At 36.7% G+C, this 22,519-nt stretch overlaps 1 long non-coding RNA gene across 1 annotated transcript in view; it reads right to left on the bottom strand.

Moving 5' to 3' along the window:
* Positions 1 to 22,519, bottom strand: part of LOC142056066 (uncharacterized) — a 69,360-nt gene that overhangs the window by 12,371 nt on the left and 34,470 nt on the right. The window contains exons 2-5 of the long non-coding RNA XR_012660196.1: positions 12,262 to 12,357; positions 5,814 to 5,883; positions 4,005 to 4,115; positions 870 to 979 (exon numbers count right to left, since the gene is read on the bottom strand). This is a non-coding gene — a long non-coding RNA (uncharacterized LOC142056066). The remainder of the gene's footprint in view (positions 1 to 869; positions 980 to 4,004; positions 4,116 to 5,813; positions 5,884 to 12,261; positions 12,358 to 22,519) is intronic.

The following is a 22,519-nucleotide window of genomic DNA, read 5'->3' as shown; positions in this document are numbered from 1 at the left end:
TCTGTTGTTCTGCTCTGCTCAGTGTTGCTTGTTTGATTGCCATTCTTCTTGTCTGTTATAGGCTGGAGAGCCCGTAAGTGCATTCCGGACCTAATACATCACATCCCAGTAATTCAGTCGTGCGGCCATTTAGTGTTTCACATCTTGCATTGTCAATTTCCGTTCTTATTTCTGTGACAGAGACTGTAACAAGAATAGGACTGGCAAACCAGAAAACTGTTACGATGGTGACTGTAATAGGGAAGGGGGGGGAAGTAATTTTCCCCTATTCTTATACTATAAAGATTACACTTGTGCTCCTTGAATGATATGCAAAGAAATCCGTTCTGTTGGTAAGAAGCAGAAATGCCCAAGAACAGTAATTTATAAAGATATAAGACTCCCCTTGAACATATATACATATGTAACCAAACTGACTTTTAATTAGCATAGTACATCAGAATTCATATACAGTCAAAGTGTTAGCAATGTTAAATTTTTACCAATGCAAATTCAAAGCAAAGCGTCATCTGTGAAACTGTTGCAATAGAACAGAAACAGGTTGGGTGGTTTTTTAACCCAGTGCAATTTTCTGCCTTAATGGAGAAGCACACATTAAAAGCCGGTTCATAGCATTTCCAAGATTCTTTGTAATATTGTAAGATTTATTAAAGATGATGTGGTATTTCCTAGGCCTTTTGTTTCAACTTTAACAGAAATTATTTTCAGTCAGACAATTGGATATTCTCTCTCTCCTGAGGCATTTCACTTGGACTAATGTACTGAGACAACACACTTAGCAAAAATCAACTTCTAAGAGAATCTAAGAAAGATATGTGATAGGCAGCTTTGTTACAAGTCGGACCAGCTCATATAGCAATGAGTTTTACCTCTGTTAATGAACAATAAAAGAACATTTGTCATCGAACACATCTGATTTCCTTAGTGGCTCTTGCTCAGTTTTTCAATTTATAGAACTTCATACAATGCAGTTCCTCACCTGAAACACAGCAGTGAATCAAATCAAGCATGACTGCATAAGTGTCTTCTAAATTTAAGAAACAGATCATGAACATTTGAATCACCAGCAAAGCAGTTTCATTCATTTATAGTGAAGTTAGAAACATCCATTCTCCATTGGGTAATTAGCAGTATGAGCATCGCAGAGGTGCCAGCTGTTTATAAACTTTAAATATGCAACTACTCCTGCAAGGATCTACCATAGGCTGTGATCCGGATGAAATGTGAGATGTACATAAACATTTAACAAAACACCAAATTTAGTGAACATCTTTTCATTAAGTACTGTAAGTCAGGCTTTTTAGACTTCTCTTGATGGATTCCTTAAAAAGCTTCAAAACAGCAGGAGGCATCACAGAACCAAACTCTCATATGGAGAAGATCGTGATGCATCATCCATGTTTTTAAACACTACATTCTGAAGTGGGATGCCTACAGCATTGTTTTTGTGCATGTAACACTAATTTATGCCTTAATTTAGCTGGGATTCCTGAATTAAAACCTGTTCTCCCTGTAAATCAAAGGAGCTCAATCAAATACATATTTGTGTAACATGCCTCCATGACTCCACAGAAGCAGTTAGCGTATAATCAAAAAAGGGTTTTGAGCTATTGTCTCTCTACCTACATGCATATAGTCTTGCTCATGACTACTCAGATGATGGATATTAGTGTAGTCCGGGGTCTAGATACACCAAGATCCCACACATACAAGGGTCTTCTCCACTTCCACAGGAGGCCTCATGTTTCCTACCAATTTTAAGGTCTTCTAGAAAAAGCTGAGATTTTCTACGGTTCATAGCTTTCCTAGTGGCTGCTTTTGGCTCCCATTCCCTGATGTTTATGTTACTCACACTTTGTGAAAGGAACCTCAGTATCTGACATGCACGTCAGTATTTCATATTGATGGACAGATGCTGAAAAGCTCTATGTTCTAATGCCTAACCTCGAAACGCTCTACCATCTTAAATCATGTCAATTGGTTTGAAATATCATTTGGGGACTCAGAAAAAGGGAAAAAACAAAATCTTGGTTACTTCTAATAAAGAGTTCCTTGTTCCAAATCCTCGTTTCTAACAACAGAACCATTGCACACTACATAACTAGGTAACCCTGTACTCTGTATTCAGTACTGTCATGGACTAATATGTTTAATCAGTTGTCAAAGTTTATTAATTACTGCAATGAACATAATTTGGTATGATCAACTAAAACTCAACATATCCTTTGTAATAGTAATCTTAATCTTTAAGAGCAGAAACATTATTTTTACTTTGTGTTTCAGTAACTCATATACACATTGTCAAGTTCAGGACACAAACAAAATACTGCATAAGTGAGTCTGTAAGTAGATCCTATACAGAGTTACTAAAATAAATTGAAATCTGAATAATTTTGGATAGTTGTCAGGTGATGACATAGGATTAGTTAACAACACTGCAGGCAAAATACTTAAGAAGGATTAGGATACAGTTATAAAAGAAAGAATGTCTGTTTTCTGCATTAATGCCATCTTACCAAATAAAAATATTTGTCTCTGCGGTATCACAAATTGGAAGGAGTTTAAATATAACTATTTCTTTTTTGTTAAAACTGAAATCATCCATCAGATATCACTCAATGCTACAAAAACTTTTATATGAACCACTTGCAGCTTTGCTTTTTTCCGAGATCACAATGCACAATCCGTCTTGCCACCATAGAAGAAAAAAATATGATGGCTTTCAGAACATAAGATCTGAGTAATCCTCAGGCTTTTTCAGCCTTCTGTCACCTCCCTACAATTGCCTAGAGCAAATAATCCTGAATGTGGCCCCTGTAACAAGTGTGAGAGAAAACAAAATGGACTTGGCCAACAAGGTGGCCTTATTTCAGCAGTTACAAAATACAGCACCAGGGAAACTTTGAAACGGTTCTAAATTATATTTAAGATGGATGATCACATTTTAACCCTCCTTGTCTCTTCCTTTTTCCTTCCTCAGATGTATTCACTAGAGCTTTTTCCAAAGTCTAGACAGAGATTATGTAATACTTCATTCCAATATCTATCATAAAAATGAATATATTTTTTATTCTATTATACATTATGACCTGTTAGGTGTAGGACATGAAAGTCTTTTAAGATGTCTTTTAGGATATATTTTCCCTCTCCTGAAGTTTCATATTACCTCTCTCAACCTTAGTAACGTTATATGTATGTATCTGAGAGCAAATCAGAATATATGACTCTGGAAGCTCTGTAATTAGAAAATTACCGTATTTTTAAAACCCAGAAGCACCATAATTAATTACTGCTCTGTATATCTTTGAAGGTTTTATTAATTTTTTGGTTAAAAGTGAAAAAAGTCATGTTTTTTTACCACTTCAAAGCTTTGTGAGGGTATCTTAACTTTTTACATAATTAGTTACCTCACCCAGGAATGACAAATTTTTCTAGGGCAAACATACTTTGTGCAGAAGTATGATAAAAGTAACGTTGTACCTTGCACATTTCATTACATACAGCGGTGCGGGGGAGTGGGGGCAAGACATTTGAAATAAAGTAATTTTGTCATGGAAGATCAGCAATCCTTTGCAGTGCTTACTTATTCTGAAATAATATTTTCATGATACAATGCTAGTGAAGTTAATAACTGGCTTCTTATATCTGGATTTTGCTTGATTTTTGCTACATTTTTCATTACACTGTCACTTTCACACATTTATAGGAAAACATTAGCCTTGCAGAAGTCATCCTGAAATATGAATTGTACTAAAACGAGAAGCAAGAAGAAAACTAAATGAATGTCAGATAGTAGGCTTCCTACCCTTCTCTATATGGAGCTGTTCCATTCTAGCAGCTTTCATTAACAAGACAACTTTTCGTTGAATGGAACAAGTAACAGACTCATGAAGACAGATCATCAGAAAACTTCATCATCTTCACTAATGCTGTTTCACACTAGTCTGTTTATTTTGTGCTCTGAGGTTATTTAAATATTTTTAAAAAAAATGATTAACACTTACTGGTTTGGTGAATGAGCTAAAAATTTGAAACACTAAGGAGCCAGACATCTGTATCCATCACATTGTAGGTAGTGCTTTGGAGCTGTGAAGAACTGTAGTATCTTGCCACATCTACTGACAGGGTAATGGAGAGGACAGAATAAGATAATTCATATATTAGCACTAGAACTTGTCTCCAGTACAAGATTTGCTAAACTGGAATGTATTATTTATGCCATTTTTGTAGATTATGGGTCAGTGCTTTCCGATTATATTACAAGCAATTTAGGCAGATGCATGATACACTCTGAAAAGAAATAAAACTGTCAGACCAGTCACTTCTAAGGCTTTTTGACCAATATCAGACACCAAAATTGCAAATACTGCTCCTCTGAATATAATTTCGTTTTTATTATGCTGTGCAATCAAATAAACACAGGCTTTGCTTCTTCGCAGGAGAGTTAGAAAATTGAAATATCAGAAATTTAAACCAGAAGTCTTTTAAGTTGACGATTGCATTTTAATAATCACCTCGCTGTATCTTAATATGTCACCACAAGAGACTATTTTTCACCTACTACACCACCTACACTATTTTAACATGCCTCCCTTTCACTTGCTTTATACTCCTCAGCCTTGCACATTCACATCACAAGTACATGCTAATGCATTCGACAGATTATCCAGCCTACTGTTCCACTCTGCAAGGTTAGTAGAGTTGCTCTCCTTCTTTGCCTGCACTTTAACTGTATCTCTTCTAACACGTATTCAGGGGTTAACGTTGACAGCTTTGGGGAATGTAATTGGTACTTGGGCAGGAGTAATAATGCAAGTAGAATGCCCTTGTTTACCTAGACATAAATTCTAATTTTGCATTACACAGGGAATAACCCTCAAGTTTTAAGTTTCCAATAAAAAAATAGAACATTTAATAATTAATTGCATTCAAAACAGAAACTTCCTTTTCCTAGCTTTCTTCAGTGGTGGGTGTGTGTGTGATTTACTTTTCCATTGAAATGGGAAGATGTAATTGTTTCTCTCTAAGCTTGTGGTAGTTTAGAGCTATTAGAAATATGATGTCACTTTTTTTCCAACATTGCTTTTCTAGAACCTTCTAGTTTGTTCTTTTTGCATCATTTTGACCTTACATTTTCATCTGCGTACATGTAACTGTGGTGTAGATTAGGCCAGCTTCTTTTCTGTAAGAAGACACAACGACTTAGCTCACAGTGAACAGAATTTAGCCTCTTCATCATCTATGACAGGTCCAGTGGTAAGGAAAAAGTCCTTTCTCCCTGCAGGATCTTCTGTTACTGGTTATAATTTACATGAATCCTCCAATAAAGGTTATCATTTTCTTCACACACCCAGAAATGCTGTTCTCAAGTCACATCATAGAATTAACAGCGTAAAACCACAAGCACAGAACACCATACTCTTCTTGCAAAGGTTATACAGGCTGCACCGGCTGTGCTGGAATCTATACTGGAAGAATCCAGAAGTTCAGAGAACAGAGTTCTGTCCTTCTCACAGGACACAGACTACTAGTTGTGGGAAGGGAGCCTGCAAGTATCATGAACTATAGCTGCTTTCCTCAAAGAAGTTGCAAGCTTCTCCAGCTATTTCACATAGGTTAAGACTTCAGCAAGACTTCACAAACAAGTGTTGAGAAACAGAGATAAAAAAACCTTAAGTGAATAAGGGCAAAATTGTACAGACTTTTCTCTGTTGGTTAAAGCTCCTCATCTACAAATACATCCTAAATGTAAGAAACTCCCACAAAAATGAGGTGTTTATTATGGCAAAAATGTTTTATAGAGACAAATTTACCTTTCCTGGTGCAGAGACATTTTGTCAGAGAATTCCCACTTGACCACAATCTCTTCTAGCTTCCACTCATCTATGTGAACAGTTCAGGGAAAATTAGTAGATGGTGAAAGAAAAGCTTGTTAGTTAATGAGCTTAACTTAAAAAAATGAGTAGCATAGCCTCTTAGCAAATAATTTAGAGTAAGATTTAAGAATTTGTTTCAAGGCAGGGCATGAAAAAGAATAATTACATATAGTTATTCAAATTGTGTCTAATATGAATTGAAGTTGCAAGCACAAATGGGACAAGTCTTATTTCAGAAAAGTCTGCAGGGCAAAACGGTCGGGTATTCAGAAGCACGTGCAGGGGAAGAAGACTTTATATGTTTGCTGGTTTAAGTCCTGAGTAACAATAACATTAAAATATTTCTTCTGTAAAAGAGATGAAGCAGGAAGGTCATAAAAGCCTGATGACACCAACTCTTACTAAAAAAAAAAAAAAAGAAATCCAGATATTTTCCCTTTATTATGGGCATTATTTCAAGATCTGGTTTACACACTATTTCTAGTTAGAGAGAGAGAAAGATCCTGAGAGTTTATAGGCTTTAGAAAGAGCCAGACAATATCCTCAGGTGGTTCTAAAGAATACATAGAAGCTCAATCAACAGTATTTTTCTCCTAGCATACTAAGTAAATATAAAAGTTTATCCAAATAGACAGAGAGATACAAGCTCCTCTTCTGAGAATGAAGCTTTTACTTGACCAGGAAAAAAGAAACTTTTCAAGCACTTACTACATTAGTTTTTCTCTGAAGGATATTGGTTTATCAGAAAATTTACCCACAAGGTATTTTTAATGAGCTACTCAAAAGATTTCTGTGCAAGAAAAGTTTAATACAAAGGCAATTTGTCCTAGTAATTTACATCTGTTTTCTATATACTCAGACTGAATTCACTTAAATATTTACTCAGCCTTTATGTTTCCTTTTGGCTAGAAATAACGCGGCTTAAACTTATCTAAAATACAACTTTACTCAAAATCTCTATGTAAATTTCCTGTTCTGGTGTCTGCTCACGAACAGTTCCCCAACTTAAACACTGTGAGGGAGCACATTAAAAAAGAGGGATAAATAAATAAATAAATGGAATTGAATTGAGACAGAAGGAGAAGAACTGCAGTAGGAAAAGCCTACTTGCCAAAAAAAAGCCCAGAAGAGACATTCCTGGCTCCCAGGACACTGTTGAGCGGATTCTCAAAGAAAACGCTTAAATTTTTAATATTAATGCAGATGCACAAATTGGGCCATCTGGAATAAAAGCAATAAGTTTATCAACCCATGGTTACAACAGCTTTTTATCATATGCCATATGGAAACAATTATTCAAACCTCATTCAACAAAATACCTGATACTTCAGTCATTTTTGTATTCTATAAAATGCAGGTGTTCTAACATTCAGAATGTACTGTATGTCCAGTAATGCATATGTATATTCACACTTCAGTCCGAGGTCAAATGGGAATATAGTCTATGTAATGCCTAAAGAAGCAGCTGAAATCCAAAGCATTCAAAAATACTACGTAGCATGCTCTTGTAAACATTCTATTTTTCTTTTCCATATACAAATGTCATAAACTTTTCATAAGAAACAGAAGAGTTTGTGTTTGTTCTGAGCTCTCACTATAAGCACACAAATTTGAAATGTAGAAGTACTGCAATTACTTGGTGTACTTCAGTTATAAAAAGCTGCATTTCATTAATGCACAGCAGTATTTATACAGAAAAAAAAGGAATATAGAGCATATTCAACTACTGTTATGCATTACTTATATTAAAAAAGCCTCTCAAGTCATGTCCCACAGTCTGGCAAAAAAGATATTACAGCTGTCACCATGATTCTGTGTTGAGCCTTCCTCTTACATTGGCCCCAGATGAAATCATTGTTTACATCATGAGACCATGATGTAACATAAAATACATAAAAACACAAGTCCATAAAATTTGCTTCTTGAAGGAGGTTAATGACGTTTTAAGCAACACCAAAGTAAAAATAACACTAAAAAGATGTCATCTTTATTTTTTTCACTATATAGAACATAACAGAAAAAAAAAGTAAAAATAAATATATTGACCAACACGGAAGCTTTCTATTTTACCCTGTACTTTTGCCAACAAATTTGAGACCAGGCAGCTACATAATACCGAGACAATTCAACATCTTGGTATTGCTCTGGATGGACTGAATCTTACCAAGATCAGTTGGCTAAAATACCACACAGCATTTCAGAAAACCATAGGAGACAGCTAAACTTGTTTCTGCTTTAAGCTAAGAACAATTCATAGAAGTCTGACCAATATAAACAGGGAAACTTTGCCTAAGTATTGTTTGAAAAGAGGCTCCTTCAGGTGAGGAAGGGATCTTCTGTACATACAAAAAGAGTTATCAAGCCCTTAGTAGTAGAAGAATATTTTTAGAACCAGTATTTATTAAACTATGAATTTTAAGAAAAATTACCAAGCTCTAGAAATTAAGAAAAAAACCCAATCCATGATGCTGCATTAAGCCTTGTGTATATGCATGATAATTTAATTATCATAGATTGAAGGAGTTCCTCAGACTAAAGCAAAACAAAAGTTACACAGATAAATTGCTAGCAGGTTAACATCTATAAACACGTTTAGAATTTACGATATAGTCCCACTCAGCTTCAATTTGGCCCAAGGGAAATTGTTGAAATTTTGCAGCTTGAAGAGAACAGTTTTCCACACACATGCACGGTGAAGTCTTCAGATATAAGGTGTTGGTTTTGCTTTAAGCTTTACTTTGCATTTTGGAATTTAAAAGACAAAATATAATTTGTCTTTAAAATTCAGCAATCAGAAAATCTGAATGGCCTAATGCTTGTCATGTTAAGTGGAAAAAGTCTCCAGTTTTCAATACAACTTGTAATAATAGTCAATCAGCAGGATTAGTTTTACATTCAGTATTATCTTAGGAAACTAAGAAAGTTTAATTAAAATTCTTAAGCTGTTCCAGATAGAAATGGTAACATTACTGAGGTATAATCAAGGTACATGGTTTAATAAAGAGCCAACAGTAAGTGTAGTTTTGTTTGATTTCTTAACAAAGTACACTATTTTTAATAATTTATCCTTTGGAGTTTTTAAAATTTAGAAAACTTGGGTATCATAAGAAGTAGGGGGAAAAAAAAAATCAATCTTTATATAGTGTATTATTCTAGTAAATAGAAACAATTAGAAAGTGGCCATCCAGTCCTATATTTTTGGTCTCATGAAGTCCTCAGTGATTCATTTGAGTAGTATGCAGCTGAAAATATCACTAATATTCTACGGTCTAATATATGCCTTGTTGTTGTAAACAGTGGCTACTACTACAGCGCATTTGATATTGGGCAAAATATTTGAAACTTCTTAAAACTACAGAAAAGGTGACTATATGCAAGCAGATCATATATTTTAGAGAGAAGAGTACTAGAGAGTATGAGAACATCATCTGAGGTAAACAGAAGACTAGCAACATCTACATACACAGACATGGTAGAAATCGCTCATTTGCCAAGAAGCTGATTATCATGAGGAATGAAATTAAATGAACCTGGTGCTGATCATTGAAATACTCCAATTATTTGATAAAAATACCTCTGAAAAGCAGATCTGTAATGAAACACATTGAAAAAAGATGTACAGATAGAAAAAGATTAGAATCTGCACAAGAAAGCTTATTTGACCAATTTTTTGATATTATATAATGAATGTCAAAGGACCAAAGATTCCAAAAGGTTTTAATGTGATTGTAAAAGATCTGCCTTAAATGCCACTGAAAAAAAAGCCAATTTCAAGCTGTCCATCAACAACACCTGATCATTAAGGGGTGTGCAGATATGTAAAAACTCTACCTGCGTACCTACACATTAATATGAGCATCGAACTATAACTTTTGCAATCTGCCCAGAAGCTGACATTTGATATTCAGACCACCAGACTTCATCTTGAAAAAATTAATATATATGCACAGTCCAGATATATTTACTTAAAAAAAAAAATTTTCGTAAACTAAATAAAATAGTAAATTAAATTAAATACAAATTAGTAATAAAGATCTCCATTTCATCTCTGGAGAAATGCTGACATATTTACGGTATTTAAAATACAACTGACCGTGCACTCAAGTAGCCCAAACAAACCTCATCAACCTGCTCTGTCGATTTTTTCTCATCGTCAGGTAAGGCTTGCTTCAGGGACTTTGTTTCATGTAATTAATAATTATTGGGCACTATTACAGTATATTAATCTTAATGGTTATCAACCAGCAGTTCCAGCTACCTGGGATCGATCAAACCTCCAATTTCAATAAAATCTTGAAGTACCTTAGTCTTCCCAGCTAGAACTGGGTGCTGGTCACCTGCACCTGCCATCCTGGTCCAAGTCTGATAACAGTGTTACTTAGAATTTCGTCCTTGCAATGCTTGTTCATGCTGATGAAGCCAAGAACAGACAATATTTCTTAACTCAGGCTAGTGACCTAACACATGCCTTTGCTTCTTCAACCCTTGGGTTGGCTTAATAAGGTGCACCAAACAATTCTTTTATTGACCTACCTGTACGTTTTCTGACAGCATCAACTACTACTTTTCGCCACCTTGCAGTGCATGTATCTTTGTCTTATTTTGTCCTTTTCTGACCCTTTCAACTTCTGATAAAGAAACACGACAGGTCTAACTCTAGGGAAGACTGATCTTTTCACTTCACATCTCAATGCAGATGGACTGCAGTATGAATAACCTACCTCATCCAATTTTCTTCTAATAGTACATAGCACAGTATGTTCTATTTCCTACATTATTTAAAACTTTTGTTGTTGTGCATTGGTCTTTTGCTTATACAAGTGTAACAGCTTTAAAAGGAGGACCTTGTATCCGTAAAAGCTGAGTGGCATTACTACAGGGAAGCAGCTTAGCCCTGCTTTCAGTTCCACTGTAGATGTCATACAGTGAGCCCACAAGATAACAACGGACCTGAAGCTTGGCCTGTTTTCACAGATATATTGATCATGATAAAATCAGATTAATGTGAGCATATTTTAAATTTGTAGGTCCTGTGTGCCCATCAAAACAAACCTGGAAGGCTTCTCACAGAGCTACATAACATTTTTAAATTACATCACATTGTGCTTTGTCCATTAAAATTTTTTAAGGGATTCATTGCTAAGTTATGTAACCCCCTTAGCTATACAGCCTAATTATTTTTCCTTTGCAAATGAATACTAGTTCTGCCAAATTCTCTTGGAAAGAAATAGGAAGTTTCATAGATATTGGCAAAGAAAAACTAGAATAATTTTTTTCCCCAGATTCATCTGCCACTCCGTATCTTGCCATCAGGAAAGCTCTGAAGGAGACAAAAGGCATTGGGAGCAGAAAAGAAAATAAATATTGGAACAATTACAGCCTATAAGAAATATGCTTATTCTTTTTTTATCAGGAGGACTATTTGAATTGTCATGAGCTTTCTGCATAGTTATTTTTACTAAAGGTAGCATGTCTGTTTCTTCTCAATGCATTAAGAGGCTAACACTGAAATTGAGGATTATCTTAAACTTTTACTGAGCTACTAAGCATTGGAGACATTTAATATCTTTCACAAGTTGTTTGGTGTCTTACTGGGTTAAGCCCTATGCAGGAATTAGCCATTATATAGGTGTCGAATCACAGCACAATACAATGCCTGTGTCTGGCCTGCCTAACCACAGTTATGGCTTTCAAAGCTCACACTAGATTTTGCATGAGCTAGCACTTTCTCTTCGTGGTCCACAGCATTTTTAAGGCAAGATATCAAAAGGCTAGCAAAACATAGAACCCTACTTAGCTCCATACATGTCATGAAAGAAAACAAATAAGAAAACACCGGTTTTATTGAGTTTACCTTCATAAGTGTGTGCTGACAGCATAAAATATTGTTCTGTGCATATGTATATATTATACCTTTTGTACCTGGCAGTACAATGATAAGGGTCATAAAAGCAACTGTTATAATACACCATCCTCTGCAATGGCTCATACAGAGTCTGTCACTACTTGCTTTATTTGTAAAGTTAATGTTGGCCAGAATCCTGACAATATCATTAGCTTATCTGGAAAATGTAATATGATTTTTAACTTCTGTGCTAACTTACAAGGAACAATGCAACTTTTCTCCTCAAGGACATCTTCCCCAATAACATAACACTTCTCAATAAAACAGTGCAAGCTGACTAGTGGGAATACATCAGCGACTCAGGCCTCCACATCTCTCTTGCTCCATCTGCATATGGAAAGTTATGTAAATACACAGCAGGAACAAAAAAATCAGAGCCAACTTCAGCATGGTCATTACATCTAGTTCCTGCCACATCAGCAATACTGATATGTCATCGATGAAGTACAGTATGCAAAGTCATCATTGTTGGCATCCTACCTTAGCTTCAGTGAAGAAAGACACCATGATTCATTTTCTTTGTTTTTTGTTCCATTCTTTATCTCCTTTGTTCTGCGTCTACCTGCAATCCAGAAGCTGACACAGCAATGTACATTAAAGTGGTAAGAAAATAACAACTCTTTTCATAAAATACTGTCAACATTCTTGCTACTCTTCACTGGTTCTGGGGTCTTTTTTTGGTCGTTTTTTTGTTTTGGGTTTTTTTTCGTTGTGGTGTTTTTGTTTTTTTTTACACGTGAGGGGAAGAGTATTACTTTGGCTAGAACTAATATATTAGTTTTAAGTATCCAGAAACTTTTATTTTATTCAAGTAGTAATCTTCATTCCTTTCCTCTAACATTTATATCAAAATGCTCACCACTTACAAATACATAATTCAGTGAAGACATTGCTAACAAAACATAGAATGAAGGAATTTCTGTCACTAGTTCAATTCTCTGTCCAACTTGTTGGGGGCCAAAACTCAGTAACAGAGACTGTGTTCAGTGAAAGACAGAATGAGCCAATGCTTCTTCCTTCCCTCTACCGCAAATGCCTTTGAAATGAGAACACAGTATCTATCCTATCTGAATTAAGCTGATGCCTTAGTAATCAAAAGCATTCTCATAACTGATACAAACAGATCAGACAAAAGATTGATCTTGCACATGGACTCTCTTACCCTAAAACATAATTAAAGAAGGTCGCACTGAAACTGGAAGGCCCCCTCTGCTTCTCCTGATTAACCATTGTCGTTCGTTACCAGAAAGCTGTAGTGGTACCCAAGCATATTAATCCAGCAGCTTTCACAAGCATTACAGGCATTCAAAATGTAGGTCAACTTCTCTGATATTCAAGAAACATAACTTCTGCAAGAGGGTTTTTATTATGTCATTGTCTGCTCTTATTACTGCAGCAAATGAAATATTTAGCACACAATTTATGCAAACTGGTCCTGAAAAATTAATTACACAAGAATAAAATGTTTTCTTTCAGGCTATCTCAATGTACAGTAGAGACAATTGAAAAGAGAGAACAAATAAAACACAGTATCATCCACAAAGAGCAAACAAAACACAGGACTAATATAAACCTTAGAAGAGTCATGATTTTCATAGTCTACAAAGCTACAGGTTTACTAAAGTCTTATGTTCACTGGAGTTGGTAGCTTGTTTCTAAAGCAAATTTTTACCCACATTTTCCATTGTTTATCTTGAAAGGTACCTATCAATGTACATGGATAAATGTGTCACGGTCATTGAAGCAGTTCTGAATTCTGCATTGTATTATTTGCTGTCTTTAGCAATATTAATTTCAAGATAGGAAAAAAAGCCCAAACGAACAAACAGATCAAGCTCAACAGCATTACACTTTATAGTAAACTTTTTTACTTTCACTCATATTCCAAGTAAACTCTTAGAAATGAGAGGCCTGGAAGACCTAGAAACGTAAAGTCTGCTTCTCACTCTGGTTCCCAAGATTTTTCACCCAGCAATTAGTATTTCAGCAACACATCCTCTGTGTTAAGTTCTCAATTCTTCTGCATCTTCAACTGTGCTTGGAGAACAGCAGGAAAGGAATATCTACAGTTATAACTGACACTGCTGTATTTTCAGAAATTCACAGTTTAGCAGTATTATAGCAGGACTGGTATTGGTCGTTATTTTATCAGGTCACATATTCTTTAACAAGTGGCAACATCCAGGTATTTTGAATAGTTTATTGTTATTTCAGAGCTCGTTTAGTGGATTGTTTTCAATTTATCAATCAAATTGATTCAGGATTATTGACAATATAAAATCCATGTTACTAAACATGTAGCAATTGATCTGAATTATGTAAAATGTGAACTGAATGGTGTAAAACTTGAAAATATCTAGTTATTTCCAGCTGATGACAGTAAGATTCAGAGGGAGAAGCAGTACTCTGCCAATAAATTAAGAGAAAATCAGGATGGATATTTCCTTTAATATTATCACCGAGTTCATCCTATAGTGTGAGATAAAAAAACATATACTCTGAGTAGGTCAATATTTGATCTTGAAGGTTGCATAACAGACTATTTCAATTATTTCCCCTTATCTGACAAAAGAATTCAAAAATTGCAAGAGAATTTTCAATTTGTCAGTCTCAAAAACATGGAAATGTTGAAGCAGGTCCCCATAGGATGGGCTTTTCTCTATGCTACAGTTGAAAATAGCTCTAATTCTCTCTCATGGTGATTATGTCCTTTAAGAATGACAAATTTGAGGAGATGCAAATACACCTACAGTGACTGAAAATAACTTCTATTTCGTCCACAGTCTAAGAGTTTCATTTAGACTTAGTATTAAAATTAAACCTTATATGCATCAAAACTTGCAAACATATTAAGCATTAAACAAAAACTTACATGAACGAATTAATGGTGAATTAGTTGGTCAGATACATAACTTCTACCAAAAAGAACAACAAATAAGCAGATAATACAGAAGTAGTTATTATTCACTCTTATACATTAGCTTTCAAATACCTGACATCAGTTATTAATTTCAGCAGACAAAACCATGTTGATTCTGCCACTCAAAATAAAAAGGGTCATTCCTCAGGATACTGGAATCTTTAACAAAGATTTTAAACTTGACAAAAAGCTAAACAAAATAAGACACCTGTAAAAAAAACATGAAAACCAGGAAAGTCGATAAGTGTCCATGCTTCCCAGTGCAAAGTAACTTAGTGTTCTGCCTTCTAATCCTACTGCCTCAGTTTCTCAAAGTTTGTACGATTAATTATGACCAGTCTGCCCCAAATATCCCCACACAGTTGTTGAATAATTATCCTTGGATGATTTATAAGATTTTGCTATTACATTTATTAAGACTGGGCTTTGACCCAAAATTATTCTCTGTTGTTCATTCAAAAGAATTACTTATGTTGATTTCAAAAAAAAACTGAAAAAAAAAAAGGAAGCATATTAAAATTTTTAAGTATGATTTAAAAATAAACAGATACTTATGACAAATAAACTGTGCACTTTAGAACAGGAATTATATTTTTTTTTAAAAAAGCAATTATTAACTGAGGGAAACACGGACTCCCTGAAGCATCCCTTAGAATAAAGCACTGTCCCTTACACCTTATCTGTTTCTAGGATTCTGCTTCTGTGCATGACAGAAGTACTGCCATCAACAGGACTGAACACTGAAAAGAGACTGCTTCAGAAAAGAGCCTGCTTAGTTAGTGTTGAAAATATTTCCCTCTCTTCATAGTTAGCTACTTCTTATAGGAACAATATTTCTCTGTGTTTTGAGGATAAATACACTAATATTTTTTTGAGCAGGAACGTGTCCGGTAGAAACTCATGCTAGCACAATTTATTGGAATTGCCTGCGATGAAAACAAGAAAGCACTCATCCAGCTGTTCATGAGTTGTACAAGACTCCAAATACTGGTTATTCACTAAGGTCACAACTTATCTTCCATGCTTTCTTACAGAGTAGCTATATTATTTCTATTGTGAAAGAACATAAAGAAAGGTACCTGCTTGTGTTTAGCCTCTACCCTTTGCCTGTTTTCTGTGGATTCTAGCACGCCGTGAATTCAGCTACACATTGACTGTGAAATATGAGAGTCTTCTACGCTTCTGCTTCCAGGCATCTTTTAATAGCTACAGTGTTCTTCTGGAGAGGCATTACACCATAAACTGTCCTTTCTTCTCAACTTAACCATATTATTGTTTAACATAACACTTTTCTACCTTAACCTAACTTACCCATGAAGTTTAGTTTAACTGTAAAGGTATACATGAGCTCTTAAGAAATAATTGTATTAAAAGAGAAGTGAGATTTAAAGAATTACAATCTAAATAACTTTTATAAACAAAATCAAATTCTCGCTATCTAAACAATGTGTTGCTCTAAGACTGGACTGGCAGCACAGACCTCTTATTTCTGTTCCATATATTGTCATTGGCTCCATCAGACATACCTTATATTAACAAAGGAGCTGAAATGAAGAACTAGACTACCACTTCTCTACTCTACAGAAGTACTGTGAAGCTTCACTAATTGATACTTACAAAGCACTTACTTCCAATGACAGTTTCCCAGTATCTTAGCAGATAGAATTTTATTAATTATGTACCTTCATTACTACTCTTCTAAGACAAGTCTTAGTCCCATTTATAGGTATCTTTACATGGAAATCTTTAAATGTTTGCATTTTACATACTACTAATAAATACATACAGAAATGTTATTTTCAGTGGCAAAGAGAAGTTAGTAAGGGTATTTTATAGTTCCTATTATTGTTAATGTTCTGCACTGCAGTAATTACAGCTCTGTGGTCTGTAGTTATACCCAGAGCCATTCTGAGGAGTTGGACTTAATTCTGAAGATGGTTTAAGAGACAATGTACAAAAGTTAAAATTTGTAATAAATACTGAAGTATGGAAAAGAACATTTTTCCACATGGGTAGAACATTTATACTATAAGGGTTTGTGGTTTTTTCTTTCTTTCTTTCTTTCTTTTCTTTCTTTCTTTCTTTCTTTCTTTCTTTCTTTCTTTCTTTCTTTCTTTCTTTCTTTCTTTCTTTCTTTCTTTCTGTTTTGGGGTTGGTTTTTTTGTTTGTTTTTTTTTTTGGGGGGGTGGGGTGGGGGGGGTGGGTGGGGCACGGGGCGGGGATGAGATGGGGTGAGGGGTGTCTAACTTTTCCCATCATTTGTTTCTCCTTCAGATGTTCCCATTAACTGGTGTCTGCTTTACAGTAGACACTCTGATAGAGGTTCTTTGTAAACTCTAATTATCTAGAAGTTAGTCCTCCAGGAACAAAACTACTTCACTGAAATAACCATTTATCTGTCTATTTTAAAGACACTGCTGCTTAAGAGGTTTTTTGTTTGTTTTGTTTTTAAAAGGGGCCATCTAAAAGAAAAAACAAATCCAACACCTGAAAGGCAGTCTTTTAAAATATCGAAGTACCAGCGAGGACTACATGGACACTTAAGAAAAAGTATACACTGTGTTTACCACTGCTAGTCAAAAAGCGTTACAGTATTTATGTAACGGAAGAGTCCTAATTGTGTGTTCACCTGTGCGAGTCCTGAATATTGACTGCTGCTTTGTACGGCATCTATAGGACAGGGAGAAGGAGGCAGGCATTTGGCTATGTGGCTGCATTTATCTTATCACTGCATTTTTTCCTGTTTTCTACAATACCTAGAAATATTAGATTTAATATTATAAGAAAAAATAGTTGTATATATACTAAAAAATAGCAAAGTTTTCTAAGAAATATTTTCAGAGAACCACATAAGAAAACTGTATCACATCAACATATAGCAGTCATTAGACAAAAAAGTATGATACATTTTTTAACTGGCTACAAACATCTGATTAGATTTATGATGCACTAAATTATAACAGTAAAGCCAGCATAGATCTTCAGCTGAGGATACCACTTTGCTACAGGCATCACAACAGAGAAAATAACTGGCAGAAAGAGCTGAAGGGGAGAATAATTTTTATGAAGAGATTTATATTTTGGGTTTGTATCCTGGTAATAGTATCTTCATGGACTGCATTATCACTTTGTTTATTAGTAGCAGATTCCTATCTAATGTCACATTTGACCTTAAATTTATTGCAAATTGTACTACTGGCTTTTATTTTTTCAAATGAAAGGCTACAAAACGTTCATTTTCTAAAGTTGGATTTGTACAATAACAGTTATTGAAACTATTGTTGGGGAAAAAAGGAAAAGTTCTTATCAACACAGCCTTCCTCTGTCATCACAAAACCAAGGAGTGGGTTTAGATTAATCTGAGCAAAACAGAACTTTTAGAATATATATTGATTTTCTTCCTTTTTAATGCTCCCATAAATCATAATCATCATGTGCCATGCCTATGTGCCCTTGATTCTGCTAGCTATAATCTAATCTTATAACTCAAGCTCTCCAGAAAAGAACATTTTTCTTTTTTTTTTTTCTTCTTACTTATGCATTTTCCACTGCATCCCCTCCAGCTCTTCCCCCCCACTCTCCCAAGGATATAGCTGATTGGAGTCAGGATGATAGTATCTCAAGGTCATCCAAATGGACTGATAAATAGCAGGATTTGTGTGAACTCTATGATGCCTACATATGTATTCAATAAGGCTTTTACAAAAGGTGGTTAGAAATACTTTTTGAAAAGCTCTTTTCAAATTTTATATTAACATACTAAAGTCTTTCTACCCTTTAGAATGGACAAACCAATTAACAATCTGCACCTCAGATTGTTGTATATTTTTTCATAGAATCAGAATCATAGAATGTCCTGAGTTGGAAGGGACCCACAAGGATCATCAAGTCCAACTCTTCTCTCTGCACAGGACAACCCCAAACTCACACCATATCTCTGAGGGCATTGTCCAAGTGCTTCTTGAATATCATCAGGCTTGGTGCCATGATGCCTCCCTGGGGAGCCTGTTCTAGTGCTCCAACACCCTCTGGGAAAAGAACCTTTTCCTAATATCCAACCTAAACCTCACCCAGCACATCTTCCTGCCATTCCCTCGGGTCGTGTCGTTGGTCACCAGAGAGAAGAGATCAGCGCCTGCCCCTCCTCCGCCCCTTGTGAGGAAGCTGTAAGACTGCGATAAGGGCTCCCCTCAGCCTCCTCTTCCCCAGGCTGAACAAACCAAGTGACTTTAGCCGCTCCTCATACGGCTTCCCCTCTAAACCCTTCAACAACTTTGTGGCTCTCCTCTGGACACTCTCTAGTAGCTTTATATCCTGAATGTACTGCGGTGCCCAAAGCTGCACACAGTTCTCAAGCTGAGGCCGCACCAGCGCAGAGCTGAGCGGGACCATCACCTCCCTCGACCGGCTGCAATGCAGGGCTTGGTGCACCCCAGGACTCGGTTGGCCCTCTTGGCTGCCAGGGCACACTGCTGGCTCGTTCCCCAGTCTGTGTGTACAGCCAGGGTTGCCCTGCCCCAGGTGCAAAATCTGGCAACTGCCCCTGTTAAATGTCATACGGTTGGTGATTGCCCGGCTCTCTAATTTGTCTAGGTCTCTCTGCAGGTCCTCTCTGCCATCAAGAGTGCCAACAGCTCCTCCCAATTTTGTGTCATCAGCAAACCTAATTAGCATTCCTTCCAGTCCTGCATCCAAGTCATTTATGAAGACATTGAAGAGTACTGGCCCTAAGACGGATCCCTGCAGAGCCCCGCGAGGGACTGCCCACCAGCCCCATGTAACCTCATGTACTCTTTGAGCCCGACCCATCAGCCAATTGCTCACTCATTGCATTACCTGTTTATCCAGCTGTGTGCTGGACATTTTGTCCAGGAGGTTACTGTGAGAGACAGTATCAAAAGCTTTACTGAAATCCAAAAAGATTACATTGACTGGCTTCCCTTAGTCAGCTAGGTGGGTAACCTTATCACAGAAAGAAATCATGTTTGTTAAGCAGCACTTTCCCCTCGTGAACCTGCACTGGCTGGGACCAATGACTGCATTGTCTTCCAGGTGTTTTTCAGTAACTCCCAGAATAATCTTCTCCATAATTTTGCCAGGCACAGAAGTGAGACTGACAGGCCTGTAGTTACCAGAGTCATCCCTGCTGCCCTTCTAGAAGACTGGGACAATGTCTGCCAGCTTCCAATAAATGGGACCTTTCCAGATTCCCAATACCATTGAAAAATCATTGAGAGAGGTCTCATTATGACATCTGCCAACATTTAAGTACCCTCAGATGAATTCCATCAGGCCCCATCGACTTACAGGGATCCAGCAGGAGCAGCAAGTCCCACACAAGTTTGGGTTGACTGGAAGTTTATCATTCCCAGTGTCATGGTTCTCTAGCCCAGGGCTTTGGGACCCCCACAGCCCACGATCGGTGTTGAAGACTGAGGCAAAGAAAGCATTAATAATCTCTGCTTTGCCCATGTCTGTTTGTGAGGTGACCATGCTCATCAAGTAACAGACCAGCATTATTTCTGGCATGCCGTTTGCCATTAATATAGTTTAAAAAGGCCCTTTTTATTGTCCCTCACAGTACTGGCCAGCTTCAATCTAATTGAAATTTGTCAGCATGGATTTTGTCAGCATGAATTTCCTCCCTACAGTGGTGAACAGCATCTCCAGTTCTCCCATGTCACATGACTTTGCTTCCACTGGCCATATACTTTCTTTTTTCACCTTATTTCTAGAAGAAAATCCATCCTCAGCCAAGCTGGCCTTCTGCCTCACCTGCTTGACTTCTGACATTTTGGAATTGCCTGCTCCTGTGCGTTTAGGAGGTGGTACTTAAAAAGTGTCCAGCTCTTATGGACCCCAGCACCTTCAAAAGCTTTTCCCCGGGGGACCTTACTAAGTAGCTCCCTGGTCAAACTGAAGCCTGCTCTCCTCATATCCAGAGTTGAGGTCTTGTTGGCAGTTTTCCTTCTGCTACCATAGATTTTAAACTGGACTGTGTCATGGTCACTGTGGCCAAGGCAGCCACCCATCGCCACTTCACCCATGAGGCCCTCTCTGTTAGTAAGCAACAAATTGAGGAAGGCATCTTTCCTGCTCGGTTCCCTTAGTACGTGTACCAAGAAGTTATCATCCAGATGGTTTAGGAATCTTCTGGACCTGTTGGTACCAGCTGTGTGGTATTCCCAGTTGACATCTGGCAAGTTGAAGTCCCTCATAAGGACAAGGGCAGATGACTTAGAGGCATCCCTTAGTTCCTTATGAATAACTTATCAGTGTCATCCTCCTGGCTGGGTGGCCTGTGTTAGACTCCCACGACAACATCTGCTTTCAACTGTGCCATTGCCAGCTGCAAGGTCCATGCATTCCAGCTCCTCCAATACATACAATGCCACTTCCCCACCTCACCTGCCCTGCCTATCCCTCCTGAAGGGTTCTTCAATAAATAATTTCTTTCTTGGTTTGTACTTGAAACTACCTATTTCAACTAGATGATTCTGCAAATATTTCAGAGTATTTTATCTTTTTTATTTTGCATGACATTCCATTGTTCAGGAATGATGGCGTTATGAACTCTGTTTTGCAATATAGTGACCTTCCTCATGCTAACGCGTCTTTCATTCTATAAAGAGAAAAACAAACCAGCAGTGCCCTACCGAGAGAATAGACTATCAGTAAGGTGGGGGTTAGACTCAATATTTACCAGCCTTACTGTAGATAATGTTTTTAGACACTATATTTAGGAGTAGAAGAAAAAAAGGGACAAGCAGGACATGCTTAACCAAGAGCAGACTAAGACCATAACTTCACAAATCTGTACTCGTCCCACAACCTAACTTAGTTTCAGAAAGAAATAATCAATGTTATTCCTCCTCCTTTCCCTTCTGTGCCCAACTCCTTCCCAAAAGCCAGTGCAATTGCTGGCATGCCCTTCCTCATCAGCCACTAGCACCAGAAGCTTCATTTGCTGTCATGTGAATTACAGTTTACCCTGACTGCAGGTACACTGGGCAAACAGCTTTGCCCTTGCATCCTGCACCTCAGTTTATTCACTAACATCCTCCACGGTGCTTGAGGAATCTGCCAAACCAAAAGCTTATCACTGAAACTCATCTCAATTGAATAACAGCAGTTTGACACCTTTCTTCTCACCAACTCTGAATTCTTTAACGGAAATATCGTGACATTACCCAAAAGCATTCACTAGCTGAGCTGAATTAAGCACACAGAAGTCAAAGACAGCAACGCCACAGGAATTTGAACAGAGAAGATGCTTCTAATTTATGCAGAGATTAAAGCATCACTTGCTGACAAGTCAAATTGACCAAAACAATTAGGATTTGATTTTATTCTATTCTGTAGGGCTGCCATTACCTTTTTCATCAGGCTACTGTGATGTTCAGTAGAGTATTGCTTTTATTTTTCCCTCAGAATAACAATTGTTGCATTATGAGTTGCTTAAATATTCATTCAGGCTTGAGAGCTAAGAAAAGTCCCCAGACCAAAACGAAAATCTGACGGAACTCCTTTCGTTTTTATGGTGGTGTAATCAAAGATGTGGAAGGAAACAAATCAACCACCCAACTGCTGAAGTAGGGCAGAGCCACAGTGTGAGCCTACCAGATCCACAGAGTAAAAACAATAGAAATAGGAACAAAATGAAAAATAATTATCTATGACTTGTTCACTTTGTTGATTCATTTTCTAAAAAAGCTGAAACTGTTAGGTGAACAGAATTTTCTTACTAATCATAGATTATTCAACTAAATGGTGTACTTTTACTGTCCTATGTTTCAAAGTTCTTCTTCACTTTAAAAA

Source organism: Phalacrocorax aristotelis, chromosome 4, assembly GCF_949628215.1.
Source record: "Phalacrocorax aristotelis chromosome 4, bGulAri2.1, whole genome shotgun sequence".
NCBI classification, from domain to species: domain Eukaryota; kingdom Metazoa; phylum Chordata; class Aves; order Suliformes; family Phalacrocoracidae; genus Phalacrocorax; species Phalacrocorax aristotelis.
The sequence above is the reverse complement of the archived record's forward strand: the minus strand, read 5'-3'. Positions and strand labels throughout refer to the sequence as shown.